Source organism: Anomaloglossus baeobatrachus, chromosome 3 (assembly GCF_048569485.1).
Source record: "Anomaloglossus baeobatrachus isolate aAnoBae1 chromosome 3, aAnoBae1.hap1, whole genome shotgun sequence".
Lineage (NCBI taxonomy): Eukaryota > Metazoa > Chordata > Amphibia > Anura > Aromobatidae > Anomaloglossus > Anomaloglossus baeobatrachus.
In genome coordinates, this window is record NC_134355.1 from 184,700,401 (window position 1) to 184,712,446 (window position 12,046).

The following is a 12,046-nucleotide window of genomic DNA, read 5'->3' on the forward strand; positions in this document are numbered from 1 at the left end:
AGATCCCACTGGTTGGTGCCCTTCCCTTCTTCTATGTTGATCTCTTCTTTGGGTGCAACTTGGAACCATTTCTGGAAGGAGGCACACCCTCACCAATATTGGTTAAATCTATTGTTTTGATTGGGTTGATAATTGTACCTAATTCTATATTGTGATTTGATAAACCACATGGACCTAGCAGCAAGAGAGGCAGCTTGGTCATGCCAATCTTCAGACATTTTTGGTGCCCCCCTCAGCTCTGGAGCCACTGGTGGAGCAGGTAGTCCGCAAGATGAGAACCAACAACTCATGCAAGATTTAATCAATTTGACAAGAGAGTAGTTAAAGTATGGTGGAACATTAGAACTCTAGAGGAATATAAAAAACTTAAAATTACACCTAGAGGTTTAAGAGTACAAATATTCCCAACCTGGGAGACCGATGCTCAATTTAGAATTACATGGGAGCAGGGACTACAAACATGCTCAGTCATTCTTCTGGATATGTTAATTGAGCATGACCACTCATTACTTACCCAACTGAAAGAAGAAATTAACAACAAAGAGCATATACTAAGACAGCAAGACACACAAACGGTGGTAATCCCGTTCCAGAATAAATTAAAAAATATCCTTGACAACTACGAGAAAGATATTATTAAAGGCAAAAAGAGTAAGTTCCAACGAGACAGAAGCGATTACGCTGAGAACAGAGCCTATATGTGGTCACATAAGGGTAATAGACGCAGACCAGCCAATCGAGAACCTGATAATTTTCCGGCGGCCTCCGAACCTTCCTCCAGTGATTTTTTTATCTACGGATACAAGCGATCCAGAAGGCGTACCAGGAGGGGCCGTCGGAAACCAAAACACCAAGAGAAAGGGCAGGAGAGCCCATCCATGGCGGTCACCTCCACAGAGGCAAACAAGGAGTCGGAGACAGAATTGGTGACAGGTAATATGAACGATTTACAAATAGTGAACCTTTCCAAATATCAATTGTCTGAAGTTGAAACCAACCTACTCACTAGGGGGCTATCCTTTGCGCCCATGAGTAGAATGGATAAGTTCACTGTGACCAAGGACCTTTACCTCTTTTGTAGACAACTTACCTTTAAATATCTTTACAGTCGACCAGAGCTCATTGATACACTACCTCCAGAGGACCGGCAGGTGTTTAACGATCTCCTGGATCTTTTGGAGGAGAACGAGCGACAAACCGGTAAGAAGATACCTTTCACAGGACGACTTTTGTCCCAACCCTCACCCACCCTTGGCCTCTGTCCAGCTGTTGGTATCTTTTTCAACAAAATGTGTAAAGATATTGAAAAACTCAAACCAGACAATAATAGAGCCAACAATCTAACTATAGGGGAGAGACAAACTTTATCTAAACTGAAAAACAACAAGGAGTTCCTTATAAAGGAAGCAGATAAGGGGCGGAATATGGTGTTATGGCCAACAGAAATGTATGTAAGGGAGGCGAAAAGACAGCTATCTAATAGAGAATGTTATACGGTACTGCCTTCAGATCCAACGAGCATTTTAAAAAAGAATTTGGATAGATTTTTGTCTGCAGCACACGAACAAGGCACTATTACCCTGAAGGAAAAAACTTTTTAACAACAAGATATCCGGTGACACTGACATTCTACATGCTACCCAAAATCCATAGGGGTCATCCGGAACCTCCGGGTAGGCCAATAGTATCGGGGATCGGGGGCTTATTTGAGAGGCCTTGTATTTACTTGGATTTTTATCTTCAACCCCTGGCACAATCTTCCCCATCCTATGTGAGGGACTCTACCCACTTAATTGACCAACTGGCACAACTGGAGGTCCCGCCTGAGGTTCTTTTAGTTACACTTGATGTAGAATCTTTACACACCTCAATTAACCATGAGCTGGGATCACGGGCAGTATCATTTTTTCTGGACCACAGAACAACCGGTAACAGGAGGCATGACTCCTTTATTCTGGACCTACTCTATCTAGTATTGGATAGGAGTTACTTCTTGTTCGATAGGGTGTACTATCGCCAGACATCCAGGACTGCTATGGGGGTTTGCTGTGCACCACCCTATGCCAACATCTTTTTCTGGTGGTGGGAGGAGACACAGGTCTATACCCTGGAGCACTACAAAACCAATGTGGTCCGTTGGTTTAGGTACATTGACGACATTCTGCTTTTCTGGTCGGGAACCCTGGAGGAATGTGAATCCTTCATTGCCACCCTCAATGACAATATCTTCAATATCAGGCTGACCTCCAACATAGCCTCTGAGACAGTGGAATTCCTTGATCTCCAGATTACTAAGGTAGAAGGTACCATTCGCACGACTCTATACCGTAAACCAACGGCCACTAACAGTTTGCTGCACTATAGCAGTTTTCACCCTATACATGTCAAAAATGGTATCCCCAAGGGACAATTTATGAGGGTGAAAAGGAATTGTAGTGAAAACATCGATTTTGAGTCACATGCTTTTGATTTGACCAACAGATTCTGCAAAAGGGATACCTGAAGAGAGTGGTTTCTGGAGTTCTACAAGCCTGCAAGACTATGGAACGTCAGACTTTACTTCAACCGAAAATACGACAAAAACAGGCAATAGTGAGTATTATCACGCCTTTTAATAATCAGTGGCAAGATCTCTATGGACTTCTTCACAGCAACTGGGACATCTTGCTGAGTGATAAAGCAAGGAGAGCCCAGAATTTACGAGGTATTCTTTCCAGCCGCCATTTCACAAGGCCAACACAGAGTTTGGGTACAGGTGTCAAATTGAGGGGAACTTTTCCCTGTGGAGCATGCACGGTGTGTCCTTACATGGTGGCTAGTGATCACATTTCTTTATCAATTTTTCCTAGGCGGATCACTTCTGGGGCTTATTATAACTGCCGGACCAAGAATGCAGTTTATGTCCTTATCTGCAGCTGCCCTAAAGTCTATGTGGGTGAAACCACACAAGAGGTAAGGAGGAGAGTCCAGCAGCACTTTTCAAGCATTAACAGGGCCAGTGCAGACTTAAAGAAGGGCAAAGTGCTTACCTCAGTGGCTGCCCACTTTCTCACCCATCATAGGGGGCAATATAGCACAATCAAGGTGATTATCGTCGACTCAGTTAAACAGAACATTAGAGGTGGGAATTGTACCAAGGAGCTGCTACAGAAGGAATCCTGATGGATATATACCCTCAAGAGCTTGGCCCCACATGGCCTGAACGAGGAGTTACTCTATACCGGATTCTATAACATCATTTGAAACTGTGGGTTCTTATGCTTCTTTGTTTTTTTCATTTTTTCATCTTGTCCATCTCCTCTCTCTACTAGTTTTCCACACTATTTAAGAAGAGAAACATAAGCAAGCAAAGAAGAAGGAAAGAAAGTAAAGAGGAAGAGAAAATAAGAAGAGAATAGAGCACTAAGAGGAATCCATAAACTGTACCTTCCTTGTTATGCGTAATTGGGATTGTCATAAAGGAGCACTTCATATGCCATCACAGGACCCTCGTGATAATTTTCATATAGAGCTGTGGAAAGAAGGGATGAGCAAAGATCGCGACCTGTAACTCAATATGTTGAGGACGAAGAAAATACAACCGTGGACTTGGGGCTGAATGTCAGACACTCTGTACGTTCTCATGTTGGGATTTGGAGACCCTGTGATGAGTTGTTCCATACCTTCTCTTTGGAGAGGGTCCATCCCTATAGCGTTCCTGGACTGGGCAAATACCCAATGAGGTCCTATTTAAACCTCTAGGGTGTTATTTATTCCCCCTCTTCTGGCTTATAAGCCATACGCGTTTATTTCCTGACCCTTTTCGCCAATACGGGAGTTTCTCTCGATTATGTATATGTATAATGTGTGGTACACAATTACCTAAATATAACTTCTCTCTCTTTTTGGATCTGTAATATTTACCTTATGTCAATTGCCCGGTATTTGGCGATTATGGTTGGAAATTGGATAACATACCCGTGCATGGTCCTTATGAGCCTTAAAAGGGCTTTACCACTGCATATTATTTCTCTCTTGACCAAATAGACACCTAATATAGTGTAATCTATGTGTATGGGGAAACATCCTTTATCCGCATATCTTATACATTGACATCTGTGTATTTTCTCCCTCTGAATATATCAGAATATACATGCTACGAGGGGTTAGGAGTGGTGTAATGCCACACTCCATCTTTATTCTGGGATCACTACGGACTATGACTGGGCATACCTGTCAAGCCAGGTGGATATTTTGTGCCATTGGTACGGCAGTTTGCACTACATCCTTATACTTGGTTTTCATGCTCTCATAGGCATGTACTGTAGGTATACTTTACCCTGTGTTATATGGTATGCTATAAACCGTTATTTTTAGGCTACGGTACTCTCTCCTGTGGCATATGACTATAGCCATTCTATTGGGCGGAGGCTACTGTATATTTATGATTTGGCCATGCCAATTAGCCCGCTCCTATATACATGGCTCCTACACCCTCGTAGACCTAGGCCTCCATCTTCTATCGTGCTTCACATGAATTTATTTGGCAAGAATTTGAGTTTGGTCTGACCAATATATTTGGGATATCCATCCCTGGAACTGATAAAAGTAAATTCAATCAGTGATCCAGTTTCTATATCATCATGCATATGTTTAGAGCTTGACGCTTGCGATAATGTTCTGATCACTGGACTTTATAAGTGGCTACCATTTACTCCTCATCAGAATGTATCTGGTACTTTTCTAGCATCCCCTTACTCTATACGTATGTAAATAATAGGCTGTATATATATATATATATATATATATATATATATATATATATATATATATACAGCCTATTATTTACATATATATATATATACAGTGCCTACAAGTAGTATTCAACCCCCTGCAGATTTAGCAGATTTACACATTCGGAATTAACTTGGCATTGTGACATTTGGACTGTAGATCAGCCTGGAAGTGTGAAATGCACTGCAGCAAAAAAGAATGTTATTTATTTTTTTATTTTTTTTTTAAATTGTGAAAAGTTTATTCAGAGGGTCATTTATTATTCAACCCCTCAAACCACCAAAATTCTGTTTGGTTCCCCTAAAGTATTAAGAAGTATTTCAGGCACAAAGAACAATGAGCTTCACATGTTTGGATTAATTATCTCTTTTTACAAAACCCTTTCCAAGGAGTAGGGCATACCTGTCTCCACTGTTGGGAGCATCATCCGGAAGTGGAAGGCTTATGGAACTACTGTTAGCCTTCCACGGCCTGGACAGCCTTTGAAAGTTTCCTCCCGTGCCGAGGCCAGGCTTGTCCGAAGAGTCAAGGCTAACCCAAGGACAACAAGGAAGGAGCTCCGGGAAGATCTCATGGCAGTGGGGACATTGGTTTCAGTCAATACCATAAGTAACGTACTCCACCGCAATGGTCTCCATTCCAGACGAGCCCGTAAGGTACCTTTACTTTCAAAGTGTCATGTCAAGGCTCGTCTACAGTTTGCTCATGATCACTTGGAGGACTCTGAGACAGACTGGTTCAAGGTTCTCTGGTCTGATGAGACCAAGATCGAGATCTTTGTTGCCAACCACACACGTGACGTTTGGAGACTGGATGGCACTGTATACAACCCCAAGAATACCATCCCTACAGTCAAGCATGGTGGTGGCAGCATCATGCTGTGGGGCTGTTTCTCAGCCAAGGGGCCTGGCCATTTGGTCCGCATCCATGGGAAGATGGATAGCACGGCCTACCTGGAGATTTTGGCCAAGAACCTCCGCTCCTCCATCAAGGATCTTAAGATCGGTCGTCATTTCATCTTCCAACAAGACAACGACCCAAAGCACACAGCCAAGAAAACCAAGGCCTGGTTCAAGAGGGAAAAAATCAAGGTGTTGCAGTGTTCTAGTCAGTCTCCTGACCTTAACCCAATTGAAAACTTGTGGAAGGAGCTCAAGATTAAAGTCCACATGAGACACCCAAAGAACATAGATAACTTGGAGAAGATCTGCATGGAGGACTGGGCCAAGATAACTCCAGAGACCTGTGCCGGCCTGATCAGGTCTTATAAAAGACGATTATTAGCTGTAATTGCAAACAAGGGTTATTCCACAAAATATTTTTTGTAGTGACATAGTGTTGCTGTAGTCAGAACTATGCAGGCAGTCGGCCATTTAGGACCTTAGGACTTTGATCTTGTGTTCTATATCTCATATTAACTAAACTGCCTCTGCTACTGCTGCTTATTTTGGCTTATATAGCCCTTTGTGATATATCTGCTAAGCTCATCTTACTGCTAATTACACCATACCGTCCCAATTTAGACCTTATAACAGCAGAACAACAGTTACATATATAAATCTGTGTGGTGTTCTCTGTATAGCTTACCACACTGCTAACAGTACTATACTGTCTTTTTCTACCTGTGTCAGACCAAAACTGATTGTGTTACTCAATATTAATTGAATTGAAAAACCTATGTACTCATTGTAACGTGCATTTTTCTGTCTAGATATCTATTGTGGATGTAGGAGAGTTCTTTACACTGCATTTGTATGCTGTATTTATATTTATTGGTTCCTGGCGTGTTGGGTGTATCATGCCATAGGCTTTTTAAGTGTTTTTAATTATCTTCTGTGTGTGCCTCACTCCTAGTTTGGAGACATGTGTTTTTTTCTGTAATAAAGTATTTCTTATATCCTTGATTTTGTGGTGATCCCATGTGATTAAGACTGGGGTCAGAGAGCCGTAATAAAATTCAGGCCAATCAAATTCACACAACATGGATGTAAATAGCTCTGTGTGCTCGTCCGCATAGCAGACAAGTCCTAAAGTGCCATGCTATTTATATGCAATAGTCAAAACCATAATTCAGACCACAGCAGTGCATGGTGCAACATTTTCAATAAACACCATTGGTCTGTGTAGAAAACACCATACCTCCCAACCTTCATGGATTCAGCAGAACTGTCCCGATTTGAGGACTCTCTCCCCCAGTCCCGCTAATGACAGCCCTTGTCAGGGCCAGCTCCAGGTTTTTGAGGGCCCCGGGCAGAAGAGTCTCACTGGGCCCCATCCACACGCAGACACGCACATACAGACACGCACACACACATACAGACATACGCACATATACATATTTGAAGACAAACTCACAGAAATACTTATAAACAGACAAATCTATAGTCATATACACTGACATAGATAGATACACATCATACATGCATACAGACACATACCCGCTTGTCTCCATCCAGCTCCTCCTAGACATGTGGCTGTGCTGCATGATGGTCGTAACAGACATGGCCGTGCACAGTGCACACTGACACTGCTGTATATACATCACAGGAGGGGCAGGGGGTATAGACATTACTGGAAGGCATAGATGTTACTGGAGTAGCAAACAGCTCTGGGGGTATACACATTACTGGGGTGGGTTGCACATACGGCTCTGGGGGGGGCTGCACACATGGCTATGGGGGGGGCCACATGCACAGCTCTAATCCATACATACACACTCACACAGCTCTGCTACACACACCCCTTGATAGCACTGTTGCACACATCTCTGCTGCATATGTACAGACACAAACACACACACAGCTCTGCTGCATATATACACATCACTGCTGACCGAAGACTATATATACACACAGCTTTACTGCACACATCTCTGCTACGCTGCCCAAACAGCACATAGTCATAAAGCTCTGCTGCCCAGAGTAAATACACACTCTGCTGCCCAAAGAGTATATATACACACAGCTCTGCTGCAGACACATACTCGGCTCTGCTTCACCCGGACACACACTCGGCTCTCCTGCACCCAGACACCCACTCGGCTCTGCTTCACCCAGACACACACTCGGCTCTGCTTCCCCCAGACACACACTCGGCTCTGCTTCACCCAGACACACACTCGGCTCTGCTTCACCCAGACACACACTCGGCTCTCCTGCACCCACACACACACTTGGCTCTCCTGCACCCACACACACACTCGGCTCTGCTTCACCCAGACACACACTCGGTTCTGCTTCACCCAGACACACACTTGGCTCTCCTGCACCCACACACACACTCGGCTCTGCTTCACCCAGACACACACTCGGCTCTGCTTCACCCAGACACACACTCGGCTCTGCTTCACCCAGACACACACTCGGCTCTCCTGCACCCACACACACACTCGGCTCTGCTTCACCCAGACACACACTCGGCTCTGCTTCACCCAGACACACACTCGGCTCTGCTTCACCCAGACACACTCGGCTTTGCTTCACCCAGACACACCCTCGGCTCTGCTTCACCCAGACACACACTCGGCTCTGCTTCACCCACACACACACTCGGCTCTGCTTCACCCAGACACACACTCGGCTTTGCTTCACCCAGACACACACTCGGCTCTGCTTCACCCAGACACACTCGGCTCTGCTTCACCCAGACACACACTCGGCTCTGCTTCACCCAGACACACACTCGGCTCTGCTTCACCCAGACACACTCAGCTCTGCTTCACCCAGACACACACTCGGCTCTGCTTCACCCAGACACCCACTCGGCTCTGCTTCACCCACACACACACTCGGCTCTGCTTCACCCACACACACACTTGGCTCTGCTTCACCCAGACACACACTCGGCTCTGCTTCACCCAGACACACACTCAGCACTGCTTCACCCAGACACACACTCGGCTCTGCTTCACCCAGACACACACTCGGCTCTCCTGCACCCACACACACTCGGCTCTCCTGCACCCACACACACACTCGGCTCTCCTGCACCCACACACACACTCGGCTCTGCTTCACCCAGAGACACACTCGGCTCTGTTTCACCCAGACACCCACTCGGCTCTGCTTCACCCAGAGACACACTCGGCTCTGCTTCACTCAGACACACACTCGGCTCTGCTTCACCCAGACACACACTCGGCTCTGCTTCACCCAGAGACACACTCGGCTCTGCTTCACCCAGAGACACACTCGGCTCTGCTTCACCCAGACACACACTCGGCTCTGCTTCACCCAGACACACACTCGGCTCTGCTTCACCCAGACACACACTCGGCTCTGCTTCACCCAGACACACACTCGGCTCTGCTTCACCCAGACACACTCGGCTCTGCTTCACCCAGACACACACTCGGCTCTGCTTCACCCAGACACACACTCGGCTTTGCTTCACCCAGACACACTCAGCTCTGCTTCACCCAGACACACACTCGGCTCTCCTGCACCCACACACACACTCGGCTCTCCTGCACCCACACACACACTCGGCTCTGCTCCACCCAGACACACCCTCGGCTCTGCTTCACCCAGACACACCCTCGGCTCTGCTTCACCCAGACACACACTCAGCACTGCTTCACCCAGACACACACTCGGCTCTGCTTCACCCAGACACACACTCGGCTCTCCTGCACCCACACACACTCGGCTCTCCTGCACCCACACACACACTCGGCTCTCCTGCACCCACACACACACTCGGCTCTGCTTCACCCAGAGACACACTCGGCTCTGTTTCACCCAGACACCCACTCGGCTCTGCTTCACCCAGACACCCACTTGGCACTGCTTCACCCAGACACCCACTCGGCTCTGCTTCACCCAGACACACACTCGGCTCTGCTTCACCCAGACACCCACTCAGCTCTGCTTCACCCAGACACACACTCGGCTCTGCTTCACCCAGACACACACTCAGCTCTGCTTCACCCAGACACACACTCAGCTCTGCTTCACCCAGACACACACTTACTGTTGTAGCTATCCCCTTTTAATGCAAGGGGTTTTAGATTATGATGGGACATGATCTGAGACATGTGCAAACGCGGCTCTGGGGGCCCCACACACGCGGCTCTGGGGGGCCCCACACACTCGGCTCTGGGGGGCCCCACACATTCGTCTCTGGGGGGCCCCACACACTCGGCTCTGGGGGGCCCCACACACTCGGCTCTGGGGGACAGCACATAGTTGGGGGCCAGGACATACATCTCAGAGGGAAAAAAGCCCATGCAGCTCACTGGGGCCCATAAATCGGGGGGCGGGGAGGGTTGTAGAACATACCACTCAAATCACTGTGGAGAGGGGGCCCACACAGCGCTGGAGGGCAGCATTGTGCTGGGTGTCGCTGGCTGGCACTGTTCCTTGTCTTCATCTGTGGGACAGTGACTGGAGCAGGACGCTGCACGATAGCTCCGCCCACAGATGAAGTTCAGACAAGGAGTTTACAGGGAACGCTGTGGACAGCGTGCCTTAAAGGGACAGCACCCGCAGTTTCCTGCAGAGGACTGCGGTTCCCAGAACTCACGAATGGGCCCCCCCGGCTGTCCAGGGCCCCGGCATTTTCCCGGGTATGCCGGGTGGTGACGCCGGCCCTGGCCCTTGTCCCAGCTACTCCTCTCAATGCAGTGAATAAATTAACTCAAGACAAGCAGTGCATAAATTAAATTCTCATCTGTACTGATTTCAAAGATGGGGCTAAAACTCACAAAATTGTGGGCTCTTTGTCCATAGAGAGCAGCTTTACTATTGAGCCACTGCAAGTAATGACAGGTGTGCATACAAGATAAGGCAGAAAAGGGGTTAATGCTGCGCATCAGCCAAATGAAGACGTATAATGTTGATGAAGATGAGTATTCTTTTATTTCATAGGTCTACGCGTTTCAAGGTGACAACCTCTTCCTCAGGACCAATGCATCAACAACAACTTGCGCAGCATTAACCCCTTTTCTGCCTTATCTTGTATGCTCATCCACGTGGGGCTGCAGCAGACGCCATTATCTCATGCGCACTAGTGGTTGTGACTGTCACAACTGATCCAGGTGAGTGTATATTTTCCAGGTATACCCCACTGATCACTTTGGTGTTACACTATCAGCGCTCCTTATTTTCAATCTATAAGTAATGACAGGTGTAGGAGGATTTGGTAATCTTGACCTCTGTATTACTGGCAGAAGAAGCCACAAGCAGATTATTCACTTACATAGAGATGTACTGTATATAGATAGAGAGATAGATCGATAGATAGATAGATAAATAGAAAGAGGGATAGATAATAGATAGATAAATAGATAGAAAAAGGGATAGATAATAGATAGATAGAAAAAGGGATAGATAATAGATAGATGGATAGATAGAAAGAGGGATAAATTATAGATGGATAGATAGATAGATAGATAGATAATAGATAGATGGATAGATGATATATGGGATAGATGGATAGAAAGAGTGATAGATAATAGATAGATAGAAAGAGGGATAGATGGATAGCTAGAAAGAGGGATAGATAATAAATAGATGGATAGATAGATAGATTATTTTGCTCCTATAGAGCTACTATAAAAAAATGACAAAAATATAATTTTGTCACCCCCCTCCTCGGAACAAAACCAGCAACTTTCAAACACAAAACAGCAGCCCTAGCTGACCTCGCTGTGGAGCTACCAGCTTTGGTGATGTCAGAGGAAGGATTTTACCTACATGAACTTACAATGCAGTGTCTGCTTACACAGGACATAGCAATCCATTGTACAGAGCATTTCTAGGTCCTTGTACTCTAGAGGGAGAGTAAAAGATTTTTTTCTTCTAATAATAAACTTACTAAAAATAATAAAAAAAATAGAATAATATAATTTTGCTATTTTAAAAAAAATAATAAACATCACAAATCAGAAAATAATGGACATATTTGGTGTCCCTGTAATTGTAAAGACCCAAACAACACAGCAATCAGATTACTTATGGGAATCGGTAAACGGCGGAAAAAAATGGTGCAATTGATTATTTTTCTCTATCAAAACCCATAAAAAAATGTAATAAAAATGTACTGCTGAGGACGCGTTCACACCTAGCATAAATTCTGTGTTTTCTTGCACCATGCAACACAATAACAATCTTCTCTGATTTGAGTGTTTACTACATTTTTTTATGCGTGTCCCTGATATTTGAACATGTTTGGTGCAGACGTGAATTGGGGTTTTTAATGCTTTTTTAATACTACAGAAAAGCTATGATTCTGCGTTTAAAAATGAAGCAGCATTTTTTCATTTGCATTTTTT

At 45.5% G+C, this 12,046-nt stretch overlaps 1 protein-coding gene across 1 annotated transcript in view; it reads right to left on the reverse strand.

The window, feature by feature from the left end:
- The window catches only part of WDR27 (WD repeat domain 27), a 954,066-nt gene that overhangs the window by 287,638 nt on the left and 654,382 nt on the right, over positions 1-12,046 (reverse strand). The gene's annotated exons all lie outside the window — the stretch shown is intronic.